The sequence below is a fragment of the Cyanistes caeruleus genome, chromosome Z (assembly GCF_971803275.1).
Source record: "Cyanistes caeruleus chromosome Z, bCyaCae1.hap1.1, whole genome shotgun sequence".
NCBI classification, from domain to species: domain Eukaryota; kingdom Metazoa; phylum Chordata; class Aves; order Passeriformes; family Paridae; genus Cyanistes; species Cyanistes caeruleus.
Window position 1 is genome coordinate 38,697,755 of NC_141732.1, and position 22,075 is coordinate 38,719,829.

The window sequence follows — 22,075 nt, forward strand, 5'->3', positions numbered from 1 at the left end:
ATACTTACTGTGACATATTTTCTAGAGAAACTGATGTTAAATATGTCGTTTTTAAGGTGCTGCAATCTGATCTATTTTCATGGGAAGTTCCATGAATGAGTTGAGGATAACTCTACTGATGAGAATAGAATAGGCTTCGTTAATTACCTAGTTGTGGATAGGAATTCACAAGCCACTGTTTGGGGCTGCATGTCTGGGAGAGAGGGGGCGTTTGTTTGAGGGAGAAACTGAATAATGAATACCTTAAACCAAATGATCTGTGTCTGAATGGCAGACAAAGAGGGCTTTGGAGCAGTGAGTGATTATTCTGTGTGAAAGGACCACAGCCATATCTGGTCTGCGTGCTGAATCTCGCACGTGAGCCGTCACTCCTTATTTCTCCAGAGAAAAGGGGGAAAATCTGCTTAGGAAGCAAGTGCACCTTGCCAGTGAAGATGCTATTACTGACTGCATAATGCTTATCTAGTTACTGTAATGAGAAAATTTTGGTTATTTTAGTTGTTTTTCAGTCTTTTGATGAGTGCAGTAGACATTTTTTAAATAACAAGTTGTGTACAGATCTTTGGATTTTCTTCCTTACACTGTTATACCTCCTAGATGCAGTCTGCAATATTGGTAGCACAGGCTGATGGTAAGTCACAGCCCAGAGCAAATGGATGTGGTGATTCCTGGATATTTTCTGATCAGGCCAAAATGCTGACCTGAGGCAATTGCAGGTCCAGGGCCATGATCACTTCCACTGACTGTGCTACACAGGCACTATTGTCCTGTGCAGGAGCTGGGTGAAGAGCTGTCATCACGTTAAACTGTTCAAGCAGGATTTAATGAAGCTTGATGGAAGAATGAAGGAGTTCCTAATTTCTTGCCTTCCTTTTTTTTTTACTTCTTAACCTGAGTACTGAAGGTGAAAGCTAAGGAGAACATGTTCCTTTTACTAGGTATATTTGTTGACTTGCTGTAAAGTGCAGAGGGAAAGGTCAAGTTTAAAATATTTGGAGACACCTCAATACTCAAATTGTAGAATTCTCTGTATTTTTTTGTGAGGGAAAAATGAGGAAAATGTCTTGGGTTGGGAGAGGATTTGAGACTGTACTTAAATACTTAATTTAGTAATTATATACTGTGCTCTTTTCAGTAGTTGCTAGTGAAATCAAAGCTACAGATTTAAAGTTTGACACCATCTTTAACAGTCCTTTTCCTTTATTTGAAAAGGAAGAATATGTTCAAAAGCAACTGCAGCTTTTATCTGAGTCCTTACTTCTTACAGCTTAACTTTCAGATAAAAGCTGTTATCCCAGGAAAAGGAATTGGTGTGTGGTTTTTGGGTTTTTGTTTCCAAATACACAGAGTGAATCTTTGTCAGCAGATACAAGGAAAATGTCTCCCACTCCACCCCACCCCCAACACACAGTGGAGGGAAAATGACCAGTTGTGTGACATTGGGGAAGATAGGACCTTGTTCAAAACAGAGAATCTTTTCATGGTAAATTGAATTGTCACCGTGCAGCTGTTTGACAATTTAGTCAAAGTAGTTGCTTCTTTGATTTGAGTGTGTTTGAGTGTATTACTCAATTACATGTGCAGATTCAGTTGTATCCTCTAGCAAAACTCTAATGACTCAGCAAAAGATCTTTCACTGGGAAGGTCTATACAAATGAAATACTATAATGTTAGTAAATAACTCAAAACAAACAGTCAAAACCAGACAATTAAGACAAGTGTGAAGACAGGAAACACCTTTCTTTTTTTTCCTGTGATGGAAAGGCTTCCACTGAATTTTACAGCTTAACTTGTCATGATAATGGAGTTTCACAGCAGTTCTGTCGTGTGCAGACAGGGCACTAAAGCAAACTGCAGTTTGTAAATGTCAGTGTGAAGATATTTACCAGTTGTAATCACCAGCTGTATGTTCCGAAGATACTACAATGTCTTTTGTGAAGTGTCTGAAAAGCATCTTGGGAGGAGCTCAAGGTAACTGGAGACAGGGGAAAGCATCTCCATAGAAGTAAAGAAAATAGTGCATCTTCTCTCAAAGTCAAAAAAATCTCTCATTGTACCTCTTCTGTAAAAGGCACTGTGCTAGTTTGGCCTATTTTTGTCTTTTCAGAACTTGTGTAATGACTGTTTTGTGGTCATTTGCCACAGCAGTTCTTGAGAGAAAATGAAGCTGTTGTACTAGTCAGTGGTTTCTGTCTCTACATTGCTGCAATGAGGGCATGGGAGAAGTTCTGCTGTGTTAAATGACCCTATGTCTGTGTTTTGAAAGGGAAGCATTGCTGACCATGGGAGCACCAGTAAAAGTAGTGGATTTGTATGTTAGGAAATTCTTATGGTTTGTCTTGTTTCTTCATAGTAACAGCTGGACCCAGGATGATGCTTCTGAATATATATTTACCTTGTGGTCTAAGGAAGTAGTCACCAAGAGAAATAGCTAAGTTTATAAACTAAGTTTACCTGTTGAAGAGTTGAATAGGGCACCATATGGTGGGAGTAGTGTAGAAGGTTCTGGAAAAGTGCTTATTTTCCAGGCTTAAACTTGAAAGCATCTGATCTGAAGTCCATCGGAGCTAAGCCTTGTAATTACTTTGCTGTCTGTGGCTAGTTTGGGTCTTGAAGGTAGTCCTTCCTGATGCAAAGTGCTGTAATAGTTGTCACTGCCATTTTTCTAATGACTTTGTCATGTATGTTACAAAAAACTGCCTGTTGTGTTAGCTGTCTGAAAAATCTGTAGTTGATCTTGAGTAAAGGAACTTGTATTTCCCTGTTTCAGGTGGGTAAATGGTTTTGAAGGTTGTGAGAAACATTTGAGTCTTCTTGCTTATATTTACTAAGATTCTTACTCTGTGTGGAAGCAGAATTCTTTTCATAGTGAGGCAGCATTAATATTATACTTCACATTTGTTATTCAGGACTTTTCAGGTTGTCAGCAGAAGTACTCCATGCCTTGTGATTGTTTTGGCACAAGAAATACAATGGTCAAAACATTGTTCTCTTTTTATGCTTCACTTTCTTCTTAGGTCAGAAGGTTGGGAACTAGGAGGAAGTATGGTGCGTGTGTATTTCCTTTACCTTTCTTACCTGTTTGCCAGCAGGTAACTAAATAAAATAATGCAAGAGAGATTGCTTGGAGACAGTACGTCTCTGATCTGTATCACAAGTGCTGATACTGTTTTCAAACATGTTTTCCTATAAATAATCTCATTTCTTCCCTTTCCTTCCTGCCATACAAATTTTCCAGAGCTGGGTCTTTGTACTTCAAAGTGTTCATTCAATGTGGATAAGCAAATATTTCCAGATAATGTGATGGCCAAATTGAAGTGCTCATAATGGGGAAAAGAATGTAACCTCAATGATGTGCCATCACTTACTGCCACAGCAATAAGGTTTTATTTCATGCTGATAACACCTGCTGTAAGTAGATACTATTTTGACCAGTACAGAATTTAATATTTAGTGGATGATTTTTTCTTGCCACTTGTGTTCAGTGGAGGAGAGACGTACTGATATTCTTGAGAAAGAAGAGAAAGCAAGAAGTAGGTAAGAGAAGTGTCTGAAGGCTTTTTTGGGCTAGTGTGGAGACCTGGACAACAGGAGCAGAAGCAAAAAGCACAGGTTCCTCTATTAACAGAAGTTGTTGGAATGTAAGTATAAAAGGACTCCATAGCAAGAAGAACCTAGTTCTCTTTCAATGGCTCTTTTTCACCATCACTGCATAAAGAGGTGAACACAGCATGAAAGGGCTGCTTGTCTTGTTCTTTCTATTTTGTTTTCCAACTTTTTGCTCCTGCCCCTACTGTCCCCAGGATTTAACATGCTTACTTCACAGTGCAGAAGAAGAACAGAGACAGCACAAAAGGGAAAGCTCTAGAGACTGAGAATTGTGTAGCTTGACACACCTTGAGGGCAGTTGTTTTGTTTGTTTGAAATACCAGCAGAAAGATAAAAGTTACACACAGTTCCAACAGTAGTTTCAACCTTAACAGCATCATACTAGTGCAAGTATCTTGAGGAATATGCCTGGTAGTGTGGGGGTCGCTTTTCCCAAAGTAACTCTAGCATCTTTATTTCTTTGAGATTTGAGCTGTACCAGTTCGATGATTCTATGGAAGCTAGATATGTAGACAAGAACAACAGAATATTTATTCATTTTATAAAATGATTAATTTTATTGAAAACTCAAAACATATGGAATGCATCCACGGCAAAAATGTCAAGGTAAATTGTGAAATAGGGAAAATTACTACAAAGCCTTGGTTAAATTGTTTTAAAATAAAGCAGTGTGTTGTATGTCTTTACTTGGAATGTCATACGTAATGAAAATGATAGTAAAAGGCTAGTGATGCACTAGTTCTCCAACAGGCACAGTTTCTAGACGCTTATTTGTAATTCTTCCTGTATCTTGCCTTTTTAAAAGTGAGGAGGTAGTGTCGAGAAAATGTTCTTTGAGAAAGAGGGGGAAAAAGTTAAGGGGAGGAGGTTAGATGAGAAAGTGTTTGTGAACGATGCGGAGATGAAGGGGCATATTTTTCAGACTTAGGATGGTTTAATCATCCAAATAACTTTCTAAAGGCACTAATGGATACTGCATCATTTGTTTTCTTCAATTGGCATTAAAAAAAATGAATTAAACGAATGGACTAGAGATTCAAGATCTTCAATTATTACTTTAATGTCTCTTTGTTTAGAGTATTGATTAATGGTGGTGTGGAGGCCTTTACAGAGGGGAAGCACACCTGTCCATTTGTCACTGTTTCTTCTTGTAACTAGAAATTCCAAAGCAGGCTATGTTTATATTATCTGGCATTTATCTACACAATGAAGTTTCAAACTCCAGGGAGGTTTTTTCTGCTTCTTAGTTAATAAAATAAAACAAAAACTCCAAACAAACAAAAGAGAACTGAACATTCTGGTAAATACAAACCAGTACAATCATGTTAGTGGCCACAAATTAACCAATGACTTAACTATATATTGATTTGTTGTTTTAAAAATATACTTTCAACTTAATAATGCTTAGGAGAGAGAATTATGCAAAGAAATGCAGTTCTAGCAAATACATCCATCAGAAAACAGGATGTCATTAGTTTGTTTGGTAACTTCAGTAGGTCAGCAGTAGTACCCAAGGTTGTTTTACAAATTGTGTTTTGTTTCTTTAGCTTGTTTTCTTGTGCAAATTGTCTCACAAGGCTTTTGACTCTTACTCATAATCTCAAGATGTAAGTGTAATGTCTGTATCTTGAGAAAAAAATGAGGCATTTTAAAATCCTGTCATATGAGAATCCTTTCAAAATAGAGCACAAAATTCTAGTGACTTGTGCAAACCCTTGTATTAGTAAACAGTGAGATATAAGTGTTACCTGGCACAGTTATAGTCCTGTATTGCTGCCTCCCTGTAGTGAAGACAACAAATCTACTTTCGCTTTTTTGTTGTTGTTTTTGTTTGTTTGTTTTTGTTTTGTTTTGTTTGGTGTGTACCTGGAAAGTAAGCGTTGATAACTCTAACAACTGTGTACCTATTGGTGCTACCTGAAGAACAGACTCGCTGTATCCATTAGGGGTTTGTTAGGTGGTTGTACAACGAGTTTTGTCAAAGAGCTGCTGAGGATACTGCAGAGGTTTTATAAATGCACGAGATTGACATAAGGGGAATGACACTACTAAGAGTACCTAAAACTTGGTAAGTATATACTCTCAACTCGCCATGTGGATGCTGTAGTTTAGCCTGTCTAGTAGAGAAGTAGTTTCCATGGAGACTGCAGCAACTGCATATATTATATTTCCTTACTTCAGTCAGTCTTTCCACCTAAAGAAGGATTCAACCTAGTCTTCCTTTAAAATTATGTTAACTGAGGAGCAACATGTGTTACTGCCAGACATGCAGAGGATCACTTGTTACCTGTGTTCTGAGCAGTAAAACTGTATAGGTGAAAAGATTCCCTTCAAAAATAATGTGATTTTGTAGTGAAATTTTATGACTGTCTTTGTAATTGTATTGCTAGAATGCAATGAAAGCAGATACCAAGGAAGATGTGTGGAGTTCTTTTTAAAACCATCACAGATTAAAATAATCAGTAGCACAGTTTTTTTTCAAGGCATACTACTCAATGAAGAACTTTTGATGAGGCAAATAACAGTTGCTTTCTAAGAGAAAGTAACATATTTTACTTTTGTTATGTCTGTTCATAAAATTGTTAAAAATTAGCATACAGAATTAAAAAAATTAATAGATATTTGTTTGCCTTTTGAAAGGGTCTTTTGTCGTTGAAAACATCTGAAAGCAGTTTCTGTGCCCCACCTCGGTGAGGAGATGCACACTGAAATCCTTAAAATGGTGGAAATGTGTGTGCTTACAGCAAGTTGACTATGAATGTCCTTGGCTATCTTACAGTGCAATTGTTGCATGCCTTAGTTTCCCACATACATAAAGAGGAAGAGTCAGGAGACTTCTTTAAAGCCTATACCTTCCATGAGCCTCCTGTTTATTTTTTTGTTTGGTTTTAGCACCTAATTCCTGTCAAATACTAGAAATAGAATTAATGACAATTGCTTATACTCAAAGATCCTTATATATATGCATGATGGTTTTTTTATGGTAACTACCAGCCTTGGCAGTGACAATCCTATCTCAAAATTGGTATCACAAATTATATCAAAGAAGTCACTGGATCTAAGATGATAAATCATGCCTGTATTAGAATGCTGGGAATGTAGGAAGTTCAGGGAAAAAACTACAGGCTGCTTACATGCTTGGTATTATTTATCAAAGTATTGGCCAAGACTTTGAATCATTACTGAATCAATTTTTTTTGGTAATGTAGCTTTTTAACATACATCAAGAACTTTTTTCATTTCTTCCCCCACTAAATAACGTGCTGAAATTTCCAGTACTTGCCTACTGAGACTGTTGTCAATTTAGAAAAAATGCTTCAGGAAATGTTGTTTGTTTTTTTTTGTAGTAGCTTTCTGGCTTTTCCCCTATCACTGCTCTGCATGTGCAAGTCAGCTCCCTCAGATACAGCCACACTTGGCATCTCCAGAGGTGCCGTCATGGGATGTGGATGAAGTGTGGTGCAATGATTATGTATGAAATCACATCTCAGACAACTATACACCTACCTTTTCTATAGGCATACTGTATGTAAGCATGGGCAGATCTAGTCTCATATGCAGTGTGTTTGCATTGCCTTCTTTTTTCCCCCCTTTCCAGAATATATTTTCTGATTTTTTGGTTAATAAATTGGTCTCTAACCTGTAAATGTGTTCAGACATTAAAAGGCAGAAGTAGTGTAGGAACATGACTAACTGAAAGCTAAAAGGAATTAAGCAGCAAATGCTATCTGGCCTTGTGCTAAATCATTAAATACCCTTATATTTGGGGGCAGGGAGGATTGTGATGTGGTTCTTTGTGGGCTTTTTTGTGTGGTTAAGATTTTTTGAGAACTTCTTGTGTTAGTTACTTACTAATTGTGGTAGTTACTTATTAATTCAGCATAGAACTCTCTGATCAATCCAAGAAAAATGAACATGATTAGGAGAGCTGGGCACCTTGGTAATTTTTGTTTAATGAAATTGGGGTATAATCAAGACTCCAGACAGCACAAGCACTCTGTTTGACTCTGCAGTTACAACTTCTGTTTCTGAACATGGGCACGATATAGAGTTTCTTTAACTCTACAGAAACGAGAAGCAGGTAACTTTGTTGTGAGTTGAGCTTTAGCATACAGAAAGCATCTTCTACCAACAATAAGGTTATGAGTTTACCTTCACGGTCCCTGAATTAATTGATAAAAACAAATCTCGTGTTATTTAAACCCTCTTTAAAAGATGTTGTATTTAGTAGCTGGCATGACTCAGCTTTGCGAATATCATGTTCTGTCTTCAGTGAATATAATTGTGTGATGTGAGCTTAGGCTGGAATACATTGGGAAAGAAATAACAGGGTGTTTCTGTGCAAAATGCACTTCAGAGCAAACAGAAATAATTTTTAAGAAAGAGAACTAAGAGCAGATGCATGAGTACATCAAAGCCAGCTGGCTGAAGTACTTCTGTAGTCAGAATGAATGAATAAATGTAATTCAGGTGAATCAGATTGTGTTTATGGGGAGAAAAATAAAACCTTAGTAATCTACATATCCATCTATTTTCCCCTTAAGATTTAAAAATGTCAGCTACCTGCACTGAGGGTGCTTGCAGAGGTACATAACATCCATGAGGCTGTAGCCTACCCCCACATGGGTTGGAAAGTTGTGTGAGATCCCTGATCCAGGGCTCACTTCCCAGGGTGAAGTCTGCAGCCAGCTGTGTGCCCAGTGGCTGCACCCTTGGCCCCTAAATCTTCTCCTGTGTACCTGTTGATCTCATTATTGTCCCCTGCTGTCACGCAGCCCAGATTGTAAGCAAACCAAATGCTTCTGTTTCACAGAAAACTTTGAAGCTAATGGTGAAACAGACACTTCCAAAAAAGTTGTTGAGGTCAGGCAAGAGACCACGTGCTGAATCCAGATGCATCCTGGAAAGTTTCTTTGGCTGTGTTCTGAGGAACAAAGCAGGAATTGCCCAGGTATAATGTCTCAGTCCTCTCATGCTTATTAATGTAATATACAGCAAATACTCGGCATCACAGAGAACAGAGGGTTCTTCAGTTGATAAATAATATTTTTCACAATTTATTTCGTAGCATGGGGTTTTGACAGCTCAAGAAATTGAAGCATGGTTGATTTTTTGTTTTTATGAAACAAATCCCAAAACTCAGAATGAAGAAGAGCATTTTTTTTATGCTATGAAGCATATTTAAACACATTTGTTTAGTAGGCTCTTGGATAAGATAGGACAGTTTGTGGCATGGGATAACCTGCAATTTATTAGTGTATTGTTGGCAGTCTGAATTTACATCTATCAAATTATATCCTATTTGAGAATATGCCTGTTTTTCAAGAGGATGCTGCTTGTATTTTCTGTCTACAGAAATGTCTGTATGACAGTACAATTTTGAAGTTAATATTTCTTACTGCAAAGTTCAAATAGTGTCATCCCGGGGTTATTTGGCTTTTCACATTATCTATTTACTTCCTTATGGTGAGAAGCTAAGAATTGAGATATGTAAGATTTCTTCCATATTTAGTGAACAAGTACTGTAAGTTGCTTATGGCTTTGTCAGCAGCTTTCAGTTTCAGGAGCTGAAATGAATCCATTTAAGATATGAGCAAGGTAACTTAAAGCTTGTAGGAAAAATGACTTGTAGCTTTGACACATTGATTCTAGGTTTTCCTTTCCCTGGATACCTGTCAGTGTAGGTAAGCCATACACTACTGTATATGTGGGTGTTTCCTGTGAAAGTCAAGCTGTTTGAGGATTGCAGTGGTTTAACACTGGCCGTAGAACTCCAGGTGAGTTTTATTCTGGCACTGAGATATTATCCACAGGATGTTTCCCAAATGGACACTTTCAACAGTGATGGCCTTTCTGTGGGTACACAGGGAACACAAGTCAGTGTTCCTTGGCAAGATAGGCAGCCCATTTCTGAGGAGATCATCTAGTTTCCTTTGGGTTCAGATTGCAGAACAGCAGTAACTGTTCTGCTGAGAATACATACTTTGTTAGAGTGTTTATGGAACATTTTGAAACTCCCTTTTTTGTATAGCCCTTTGTTTCTTAACTAGGTCAATAATTCTGGTATCTTCAATGAAATTGCATTGAAGTGTTGAAAATTTGTGCACCATGTGTTTTTATTTTAAGTTGACTATATGTACTTGGTTATTTTTCTACATATGTAGAAAAGATGGCATAGTGTCTTTTGGGCTTAAAACCGGACATGTCTACCTGTTTTCCTATTTTATTTTTCTAAATTTTAATAACTTATGATTGAACTTTATTTGGTAAAGTTGTTCATATTGTCTGGTGTATAAAATGCCATGTGGCAGGTGAACTAAGAGAAGTCATGATTATAATGTTAACTAAAAGGCTTTTATTAGTGATTACATGGAGACCAAATTACTATTAATCAATGGTTGAATGGAAATCAAATGGTAATCAGTTAAGTAGTAATTTAATGCAAAGTAAGAAGTGATTTAACACAATTTTCAAGAAAGGTGAGAAGGACCGGTAACTACAGGCCTGTCAGGCTCACTTCAGTACATGGTATGGGAGTTACTGAAAAATATCTTAAGGACAATGCAGTCATTGATCACAACCAGCATGAGTTCATGAGGGGATCTGTTTGCCAAACTTAATTTTCTTTTACAAGGTAACCTACCCAGTTGACCGAGAGAACCCAGTTGATGTCATCTTTTTGGATTTCTGTGAAGCTTTTGATGCTGTCTCTCTCAGGACCCTTCTGGAGAAAATGTCCAGCACTCAGCTGTGAGTGCTTCATGTGATGGGTGAGCAGCTGGCTCATGGGTCAGGCACAAAGGGTTACAGTGCATGGAGTGACATCAGACTGGTGTGACCTGTCACTGGTGAGGTTCCACAGGGCTCCATCTAAGGAACAGTGCACTTAAGTGTTTTAAAAAATGGTCTGAATGCAGGTATTGAGTAACTTGTGTTATATGAAGTAACTTTATCAATTATATTAAAAGGAGCTGTGGACTCCCTTGAGGGTGAAGAGGGCCTGCAGAGAAATCAGGATAGACGAGGGACCTGGGCAATCACCAGCCACATGAAACGTAAAATGAGCAAATGCCAGATTCTGCATCTGATCCAACGTAATACTGCTTGAATGTACAAGCTGGAGAGCAAGAGTCTGAAAAGCAGCCATCCAGAACGAGAGTTGGAAAGAGATCTGGGGCTTGGTTTTATGGCAAGTTGAACATGAACGTGAGCCAGCAGTGCCCTGGCAGCCAGGAGGGCCAGCTGTATGCTGGGGGCATCAGGCACAGCATCACAGCTGGGCAAGGGAGGAGATTGTCCTGCCATGCTCTGCACTGGGCAGCCTCACCGCCAGTGCTGGGGGCAGTTCTGGGTGCCACAGTTTAAGGACATAAAGCTGTTAGAGAGTGAAGGTGCCCAAGATGGTGGTAGGTCCTGAGGGCAAGAATTCCGAAGAGTAGTTAGGATGATTTGGTTTGTTCAGCTTGGAGAAGATAACAGTGAGCTCAGACTGCTTCTGTTAGCTTGTGGTAAAACATGGCCTAGATTCCTTCATTCCTGTAAAGATAGGGCCTAGCAGAATTCTGCTCAGCAGCACTGACTTCACTCAATCCTTCTTGTTGATGATGTCTGAATCAAAGTATTCTTGACTCAGAATGGGTTCATCCATCACGGACTTGCCAAACAACAAACTTGAGCTCCAACCAAAAAATTAGTAAGCATCTATCTGTCACAAAATTAAAGTCAATGAGGACTTTTAAGATTTTGTTTGTAGTTACATTTTTTTCATACTCTGTGGAGGTAAACATTTTTATCAGTGTAGGCAGCAAAAACTCTCTGTGGTAAAGTACTTATTTTAAAGAGTAAAGCAAATACTCAAATTCAACTCAGTACTAAGGATCATTTGCAGTGAATTTCAGTTTGGGAAAGGGAGAAGCATAGAGCACTACTTCCTTTTAATTAATATGCATTATCTGGATCAAGCTGAAATTTGAAGACAGTCACAAAAGAAGATATTTTGTGAATTACAGTATTTCTTCTATGATAAACGACCCTGTGTAGATACTGGTGTTATTGCTTGTAATGAGGTGTAACTCTGTGCATGAGTAACGTCTTAGTGTGAGCAACTGTGTGTATAAAAAAATCAGAAGAGTTTCTGATTTTTCTCCCTTTTCTAGATTTCATTCTCTTCTGAAAAATGAGTGTTCCTTCCAGCAAAAAAACCAAAATATGCTGTTGACCTGAAAAATGTTATTTCATACTGACTGCAACACTAATATATTAATTTTTTTTTACTTTTTTTTTACCAGGTGCTCCTAGAAACTTTTTTTCTGTTTATAGCTGTTCTCCTTAGTATAGGCAGGCTGTCTAAAGTCTGCAGAGGTAAAAGCTTATTAGCTTTCTGGTTGGTGGTTTTCATGCTTGCTGGATACAGCATGACAGCCTTAGCCATAGGAATTAAATACTTTATGATTGCTGCAGTTACTAATTGTAGGTTATGTGTGTGGCTTTGTATGGACATGTGCATGCACTCACAGTATTTAGCAGGTTTCTTGTGTGTAGAAGTGGCTGAAAGGGGTTTTCTGTGCTGTGGAGGCATAGAAGCTCTGTGTGTGTGCTTCTCAGGAGCTGTGTTTCAGTTCATCGTTTTCTTGGCACTTTTTTAAGTGTTGCAGAATTAGGACACTCTTACATGCATTATGACATGCTTAAATTATGGTACTTGGACCAGATTTCTTTGTTGCTATAGGTATGTCTGGATTTTCCTTTCCCTTAAGTGACTTAAGAAATGTCGAGGCAGGGGAAAAAAAACCATTTATTGCTGTACACTGCTAGAAAAAGATGAAACTTGACCCTCCTGTCTAGGCATCACTGTGTACTGTGTGTTATATATTAATGTGCTAGTTAATCTCTGGCTATTGATGGAGAATAGGAAAAAGCCAAGCATTTTACCAGTTTTCTTCTTCTCCACGTGGTCTGGTCTGAAACCACAGGTAATGCTATGGCAAGGATTTTTACATGGATGCAGGTTTCTGACTAGAGCATTCTTTGAGACTTGCCTTGTGGCTCTACTGGTGCTGTTCCCCATGCTTTAGCACAAAATCTAGACAGGCTCAGTTAGCATTTGCCACCTCTCACAAGTTCTAAAATTTCTGGCTCTGCCGTATGCCCCAGTTACATCCTGCTTTTTCTGCTGAACTTGGTTGGCATTTCTGCACTGTTTTCTGTCTGAAGATGGACTCCATGTAGAATAAACCAAGTGTTTAATATACTGTTCTCAAGTGTCTAGTCAGGAAAAACTGATACCACTTCAGACCAGTCAAAGCCTAATTTAGACTTGTGTATGTGTGGTTCTTGTGTGAGTGCTCTTCAAATGAGCAAACAGTAACAGTGGTAGGAGTTGAAGCCAACAGATGTCACCTGTATTAAGCTGCAGGGTGGTCATTTAAATGAGTTCTGAAAGTACAGTACACTGGGCAGTAACAAGAGAGTGTTACGCTTCTTGGGAATCGCTACACTTGAAAAACAGGACTGAACAAACTCACAGGCCTCTGCCTATAGCTTCTGAGTACCTTCTCCAGAGGTCCTAAATTGCACTTCTACTCTAGAGTCACCACAGCTTGCATTGGTGCCTTAAGAAGGCTGACCTAGAACAGGGGCTAGACACAGTTAAGAATAAAGTAGGTGTTTATTAAAAAGCCTTAAAGGATACGCTTTGGGTAGTTACAAGGGCCTGGCCAGGGCTACTCCCAAGATGGACCCAAAGTGGTCACAAAATGGATGACTGGTCACAAGGCTTCACATTTTTTAAGTTTTGGGCCATCTGCATATTGGGGTTAATTGTCCAGTCATAGCTTCAGGTTGTGAAGTCCCATTCTTCTTGTTTGATCTGTTCAGTCCGCCTTCAGTTGTTCATGGTTTTGGGCCTGAAACTTGTAATGATTGTCCTTGGTATTAAGCCAGAAAAGGAATTGTTTTGTCTGCCTACTATGTGAAGAGAGCTCACTAACACTTAATATAAAGCTCAAAACTACACACCTAGGCAGCACAGAATATGAAAAATACAAAACCTACAACTTAAGGCATCGGTATCTTTGAAAATGTGATTTTGTCTTTTAAGCCATCTCCCATGTGCCTACATGTGGATGCATACACAGAGTTCAAGTTACCTAAATGAGCTAATACTAAATTATAAAAGGGTTAGAGAACCAATATTAATAACTGATAAGACCTTAAATGACAGCAGATTAAAATTCTGCAATTCTGTCACACTTTGAACCAAAACCTACTTCTGTTTCGTTTGCAAGCTGTGGAACTGAAAGTTTAAGCAGAGACATCTCACTGATGCAGGATGCACTCCTCCCATTTGAAACACGTGTTGTCACATGCCAAGGCGGACTTAAAGAGAGATGATTCATCTGGCTTTTCAGGTGGCCATGTGTGAATCCTGGCTGTTTTTATGGGGTGGAATTTCAGAGTGAAATTGACTTACCTAGTCCCATAAAATGCGAGACTGCTTTTGCTTACTGCACTTGGTCTTGTAATTGTTTTGTACTTGAGTGGGAGATAAAGAAGTGATGTCCAGGTATTAGATAAATCACTTGTAAGCAGAATTTTCTTGTTAAGATTTAGGCTTTGACATTTTTCTGTGATCTCAGACCCAGGGGGAGGTTGACAGAACTTGGAGAGAAGAATGTTCTGCTGATAGTGGACAAAAACAAGGCAAAATTTATGTGCCTCAAGGACTTTTGGTGCAGCTCCTAAGATAAGGAAGAAACTAATAAAGCAAACACAGCAACTGTGCTGAGACCAGCTCCAGCTGGGTAAAAAGTGATTCTGGCAGAGGGAGACAGGGACCACCAACTAAAGAAACCTACTGACTCAGGAGAAAGTCTGAGCATGTGGTCTACTTAGCATGAGAATCATTTAACCGGCAGAAGGTGTAATACCAATTAAAGAGAACTGTGTAACTTGTAGCCAATGAACTGTGGTTTCTTCATTTGCTGAAATGTATAAATGGTGTAAAGTTTTGATGATCTGGGAGCCAGCCTTTTGTGGGTTGCCACCTACCTCATACTTTGCACAAATTAAAATTAAAAAAAATAGAAATCTCTTGTCTCGGTGTGTAAATTGGCATTCTGCACCAGGCATTTGGGACAACAGAAGTGACAGCAATAATTTACTGAAGTGCATTAAAAAGTCCTTAGGTACAACATCAGACTTGCATTGCAGTGCTGTTTTACAATGGCTGGTTAAAATCTGCAGTAGATTGGTGCGATAGTGATATATTTTTTGACATGAAATACTTACTGTACTGTTAAGAGTTTGCTTCTGTGAACTCTCGCACTTTTAATGATCCTTTTCTTCTCTTGTTCATGCTTACTCCTTTCCTCTGTCCCAAATTTCCCTTGGAAATTGCTTTGATGTGTTACTTTCCCGTCAAAAAGAGAACATTATATATGCTCTGAGTAATGCTTTTTATCTGTTGTCATACTAATAACATGTGAGGGTCCCTTCAGTATCTTGTATAGTCTGCCATGTGGTAAAAGCCTAGACTGTTCCATTCTCTCTAATGCTGCACTCATTTTAAAATTATAGTCTCCCTGGATGCCAGTGTTGAAGATTCCCCATCATTACTGTTGAAGTAATAGCTGGGCATTCTTCAGGAAGGTTAGTTTGTTTAGGGGTTTCTTTCTTTCCGTTCTTTACAGAAATGGTACGTTGTTGACGGTTTGCCTTGAACCATTACTTTGCCCTTTTTATTTTTTAATTCCATGACTGGTATTACCTGTTAGAAGTAACAAGAAGGCAGGCTGAAAAGAGCATTGTTTTTCCTTCAACAGGACTTGCCACTTAAGAAGGAAATGTTATTGACCAATTAAAACTTTGTCTAACAGCGTTTTTTTAAATGCAAATAGGAAGTCAGTATGAAATCAGATTTTCTAAACCATAGGAGTGAATTCTCAAGGGCTTTTTACTTGTTCTTAGATAACTGTTTTTGAAGGTAGGCCAAAATATGCCTAGACTGTCTTAGGTAGGAAATAACGTATTTATTAAATCTTTGGTTTGCCTTCATGTTATGTAGTAAAAAGTTTCGGATGATTAGTTTTCTATTAGTCTCTCTGTATTTTCATAGTGCAGAACTTTTGGATGTTCAGTACTGTGGTTTCAAGAGAAGTAGGTTGCTATGGGCATGTAAGTATGGGGAATAGTATGAGCTGTGAATTGGCTGTGTCCAAAAGATGCATTGAACTCATATGTATCAAAAGTAGTTTTTAATTAAAGACAGGAGGAAGCTTTGAAATGGAACTGGATATGAAGAATTTCCTTGTCACAAGGTGATACTGTCTCGTTTGTTGGTTCTGTGCACTAAATAGTAAGGACCTTTCAAGGGCTGGATCCTTATAATAAATAAATGTAACTAAAGGGCTAAAGAGTAAAACACAGGCAGCTGCTGAGTTGCTGATGGGAGTGAAAAAAAAAAAAAATAAAAAAAAGTAAAAATGTTTAAAGGCTTTCTGCTTTAAGGTCAGAGTTGGCACTTGCAAATGTGATTACTATCACACCTGGTGAGCTGTTCTTTCCTTGACAGAATTGTGTGCTTTCCTGCTGTCCCCTTCTTTACAGCTCCCTCTCATGCCATCAGCAGCCTGATAAAGAAAACCTAGTTCTCCTTAGAAACTTGCTGTGGTTTCCTTCCTGTATCTTTTACTGCCATTCCATGTATTATTCCAGGTGGGTACATTTATTGCAGTGGAGCTTGTGATGGGTAACTACAAAGTGAAAGCACAAAAACTGGAGGTGTTCCAATGAAGCATGTGATTGTTCCCAAAGTTAGACTCTGTACTATTACCAACAACAATTAAAAACAATCATTTCACCTGTCTTCTTTAAGTAAGCTATAAATACTATCTTCATCCTATTCCCCTGTTTTCATCAGTCTTTCAAACCTTTAACTTGGAAGCAAATTGCTCTTATGATAGTAATTGTTTATGGCTATTCATTTGTGTTGCGCTTGATTTGATGTACAACCTGTTTCTAAGTTGATTAAGGAAATGTACTAATGAAAACTCTTTCAGTATTAATGGGGGCAAAAAATAAGAATTTACTCCAAATGGCCAGTAATCCCAAAATCAAGCCCTATAGTCTTACTGCTTTAGTAATAATGTGCAAAACTGTATTACAAATTACTTTTTACAGAGTCAAATGTGTATTCAGGGTTTAAAAATGTACAAGAACATCTAACTCAGACTTTGAAGAAGATCGTTAAACGAATTGAAACTAAACCCTAAGGCACTTGGGAGGCACTAAGGCAGAATTGATATGGGAAGATTATGAGGAAATGAAAAAAAGATTTCAGCCTGAGTTCAGGCTATGTTGATATTGAACGTGGTGTGGCAGGAATTACTTGGAGCTCAAGTTTCTCAGGATTTGAAAGTGCAAAACATAATTGCTGCATTAAAATCAGTGTCAAAGTGCACAGAAGTGTCTGTTCTTGTCATGGGGAATGGAGGAAGAGTGCTTCTGTAAGTTCAGTGCCCTGATGAGATAAAGTTTTTGATACAAAATTCCTGAGTGGAGGCAACTTTCTCTCTGTTGTCTTTGTTTCAAACATCTTGCTTCTTGTAGATTGTTTGATTTCAAGAAATGAGGCTGGCAAATGAATAAACACTTCTCACTTCCTTTGAGAGCTGGAGAGTGTTGTCCGGTTGCTACAGCGTACACATAAGTGTACGTGAAGTGTGCACAAGCACAGCCTCTCTCCTGGTTTGGACACACCTTAGTCCTTTCCTCCCCTCATTTCAGGTTGCCACATGACTTTATTTATCATCAAGAGGAAATAGTGTGGCTACAATAGAAATCTAAAGTGCAAAGTGTGAAAGGAGTCTTAAAAATACACTCAGAAATTATAATTTTTTACTTGCAGCTTGCAGGATTGAAAGAAATGATAGCTTTTCAAAGGCTTTAAGGCAAAAAAAAACCAAATCAAAACACCCATGTATTTCATGGGATGAATCTCCTATAGTAAGAATAACTATAAAGTTTTTTTATATGAAATACTTGAGACTAGAATACTAGTAGTGGTCATGACTTTGTGCCTACATGTGCTTATTATGGCCCATCACATTGTGTCATGACATGCTGTGGCATGGCATGATTTTTGTTCATGACTTTTTTTTTTTTTTTTTTTTTTACTCTTTTTTTTCCCCATTCTCCTTAAATAGTAGTCTGAGCTTCGGAGCAAGCCTAGTTAAATTCAGATGCTAACACCTGTATTTTATTTTTTCTCTTCCTGTGGTTTTATTTGCTTCAAGTGATTGTCAAAGAGCGTTGCTACCACATTTCCTGTTTAAAGCCACAGTGAACAGTATACAGTCAAAGGATATAGAAAGTTCACCCTTAAAAGGAACTATAGAGATGCCTTTTTAAAAAGAGCAGGCTGTTCTCAAGCTGTATAATTAGTAAGTAGTTTTATTCTAACTGACTCTTTACAGCATAGTGCATATTCCTGTTTGGATCAGTTATGGCTGTCTAACCTGCTCTATATCAACAAATGTGAAAAGCTCAGAGGGAAGGTTGATTTCTTGGTTTACCTTTCCTCCTCTACTGCTCTGTATATTTCTCACAGAAAAGCTAATACTGCTCTAGTAAGAAAAATGGATGATACTATAACAAAATGTGCTTTGCCCACTCTTCATTAATGCAGTACTTGCTCCCACTGCCTTTATGACTGGTATTTAACAATAAGCAGTAGTTTTGGTTTTTGCATGAGACCAGCCACTGTGGAATAAACCTTGGAGCAACAAAAATTAGCTTACTGGTGTTTCACTTTAATTTTTAAACAATGTATTCTTTTAAAAGTCTTGATTTCTTAATACTTAGAATTTCTATAAATGTTATGAAATTGATATCATAACTAAGGTATAAAAGCCGTAAGATGCAATAAAATTGCGTGATAATCCTGTTTTTGTAATGTGAGTCATTAAGTGCACTCTAAATTGCATTCAGAGTTCAGAATCATCGCTCTGATAAATTTCTGGTTCAGACAGTGGAATTGTCTTGTCTTTCTGGTATGAGCTCTACGTTGTTCTGCCGCTCTGAGCCCCTTAAACTGGGCCAAGAGTGAAACCAAAGGGTGGCAGAGCTGTTAGCGTGCAGTGCGTTCCTCAGCCTCTGTAGTGCTCTTCATCTGTCAGGGCTGCACAGACAGACACAGCAGTGCTGCAAGCGATGCACAGTCAGGGTGAGACACTGGCACAGATTGCCTAGGGGAGTTGTGAATGCTCCATCCCTCTCAGTGTTCCAGGCCAGGTGGGATAGGGCCCTGAGAAACCTGGGCTGGTGGAAGGTATGCCCATGGAAGGGATGCTGGAAGAAGATGATCTCTAAAGTTCATTTCAGCCCAGGCCATTCTGTGGTTCTGTGATTCAAATCTTAATCCTATGAAAAAGCAGAGAACTAGATGTGAAATACTGCATATATTTTGAGACCTCATTAGTTGCAGCTAGGCTTGGGATGCAGTTCAAGCTTTGCAGGAACAATTTCCCATGAGATTGCTAGTGTGCTGATATTACATAATTACCCGGCTAGAAGCTGTAGCACTATGAGGCTTTTGCTTTCCTTCTTTCCTCATAACCAGCAATTTGGAAAAGAGGAGCAGAATTTTCCTGTTTCAACCTGTTCTTGAGACAAACAACTGGTAGTGTAGGAGAAATTCTAGTGTGTTGCTACTAACATAACGTCACTAATACACCTTTTTGCTTTCAGCTTAATTGCTTTTTCTTTTCATGTTGGTGCAACAGATTTATACCTGATATTTGTATTAATTTGATCCCTGTAAAAATCTTTTGTTTAGCAGACTGGGAAGGCTTACGAAATTCCAGAGCTCTAACAAATACTGCTAAGCATTTGTTTGCCTTTTAAGAGGTTCAGTTAATGTTAGTTTCTCCAGACACACTGATGTGTCGACTGTGTGTTTTAACTAAAACTCAACAGATTGAAAAAGTGTTAGTGATTGCAGAGCCACCAAACTAAAGGCAAATGTAGCACTTTACAGGCTATAGAACTAAAAATGTCTTTTTAGGAATAAATATGAAATAAGAGATTATTTACAATCTTTAGCTTGGCTTTGTCATTCAAAAGCTTTAGATATAAGGCAGGAAGTCAGTTTTGACTGTCCTGGAGGTAACAAGTCCTGCGTGCAGAGAGTGGCTGTGTAGGGCAAGACTCCTGCACCCTTGGGTATTCTGTAACCAGGAAGAGCTTTCCAGGCTCACAGGTGCCCACACAAGCCCTTCAGGTTTGTTCCCAGGGCTTCAGCACAGCGCTTGAGGCTGCAGTGAGCTGGAGGAGTGTGCCAGCTGTCAGTGAACAAACACAGAGGCAGATCAACAAAATTCAAGATCCAGCAAAAGGACTCTCCCTGCCCTTCAGTGCGTGTCTTTTGTACTTGGTTGTAATAGGCAGATCGAAGTTAACCCTCTGTGAGAATAAGAATTTGATATGTGAGTTACAGTCTTTGTCACCAGGATTGTGAGGAGTCAACAAGCATCATAATTTTAGGAGTCACAAATAAGAATATTGGGACACGTGCAGAGCAGGAAAAGCCCAAGGCAAAATACCCATTTCTTGCTCTGGCAGATTACAGTATGTCAAACTTCAAAATGCTATTTGATTTCTCAGTTTTTCATAATCTGAACAACTAGTGTTGGGGATGCATTGCTGTGTTTCAGAACAACTTCACATCTGTCTTAGAAGTAAATCAACCAGGTCTTAAGGAGACATAAGCTGCACAGACACTGGACTAGAACTGTCAAATGTTAACATGCTTAACAGCAATTAACTGTGTTTTACTTCTGATTTAGTAACATACTGAATCAAATTTAGAAAAGAGTTGTGTAGCATGCAAATTCTGAGCCTGGGGAGAACAGCAGAGTATTTTTCTGTCAAGATTTTCTTCATTACTCTTGCTATTCAGACTTAATGGAATTTTCAGTCACCAGAATAATTGAGAAAATGGGTGAGAAGCCACTTAATTATGGAGTGAGAACTTCCTTAGAGACTTTTATTTTCATGCTTGGATTTCACACTACTGGTTGTTGAATCCCCTGTTTTATTGCAGTTGATTCATTCATGGGGTTTAGATGGTGATCTTTAAAGCAAGAAAAATGTCTTTTAAGTAGTAAAAATATGTCATGTTAGCACTATCCTAAGACATTTTTTATTAAGTGCCTGACAAGCAAAATGTTGTATAGAAGTATTTTTGTTAGAGCAGGGGTTGTTTGCTTATTTTGGTTTATTTCTTGCCCTCAAGGAATCCTGTTTAATAAAATTGCTTTGTTTTATATGGTGTTAGCAATAGGATAACCAAGCAAAGCATATTCCCCCCTTCATATTCTGATCTTTAAGCCAGGAATGCCATACACAGGCAGACAAACCTAGTTTTGACACTGTCTATTGATATTTCAAAGCTAGGATGCTCAAGTACTTCAGCTGGGGTTTTGCTATTCAGATGTTACTGCAACATGCATTTATTTCTCAAAGAGCTTCAGTTAGTGTCTTAAAAGCTGAGAAGTGTGAGAGCTTCCCAGAGGCTTTGGATATATTATGGGAAAGGTTCTGCAGTATTCTTTTTGTGTGTGTTGTAGGCAGTAGTCCTGGAAGGCACCTGGCTAGTCTTGGCCCCACACAGTGCAGTGACTTGGCATGTATGCCGTAAATGAGGAACATCTTTGCTCATGTGCTTGGCATGTAGAGAACAAATAAAGGTGGTAGCAAAGTGGAGCTGCTCTGCCACAGAACGTGTGTGTGTATATATACATATGTGTGCATGGTTTAGTGCATTGCATGGAGCCTCCAAACCACTTCATCCTGTGAGGAATTGCATAGGAATAATAATTGTGAAAATGTCTGTGTGAGTGAAGATGCGGTTGTAGAAAGAATTATTAAGACGTATGCCTGTAAAAACTTCTCAATATTTACTATCTCACTTTCTCTGGAAGTAAAGTTTATGATACGGGGCAAGATAAGTGAAGTCTCACAGGAATTTTTATTGCACTCCTACTGAAAGAAACCAGAATGGAGGTTTACCAACAAACGTTATTTGAGCAAAGGAATGGTTGGAATCTGGAGCCTCATTTGTTCCACTTGAGGAGTTTTAGAGATTTAAGGAAACCCTTTCAAGGTCTACAACTAATACCATATTTTAAAGTCAACTGTAAATGAAGCATTGGGTAGAAGAGGGTGGAAGGAAAATACATTGTGTTGACCAGATCCAGCCATTTTGCAAATTTTACACATACAGAAATGTATTTGTTTCTTTGATATTTAGGACAGCATACCTTTGATTGACAATTGCGTAGCAGGGTTGAGTTTAAATACCATTTAAATCTCACACTGGGAATGGACTGGGTAGCTTTTCCATTGAGAAATAGGATGTGTTAACAGGCATGATTCCCTAAGAAACATAAAGGGGTGTATGGGCAAT

At 38.4% G+C, this 22,075-nt stretch overlaps 1 protein-coding gene across 12 annotated transcripts in view; it reads left to right on the forward strand.

Moving 5' to 3' along the window:
- The window catches only part of CDC42SE2 (CDC42 small effector 2), an 81,125-nt gene that overhangs the window by 25,690 nt on the left and 33,360 nt on the right, over nt 1-22,075 (forward strand). For 3 of the 12 annotated variants that reach the window (XM_086869446.1, XM_086869448.1, XM_086869447.1), the window contains exon 4: nt 8,423-8,560. The exons of the other annotated variants lie outside the window; for them this stretch is intronic. The gene's annotated coding sequence lies outside the window, so the exon portion shown is untranslated. The remainder of the gene's footprint in view (nt 1-8,422; nt 8,561-22,075) is intronic. 12 annotated transcript variants of the gene reach the window in all.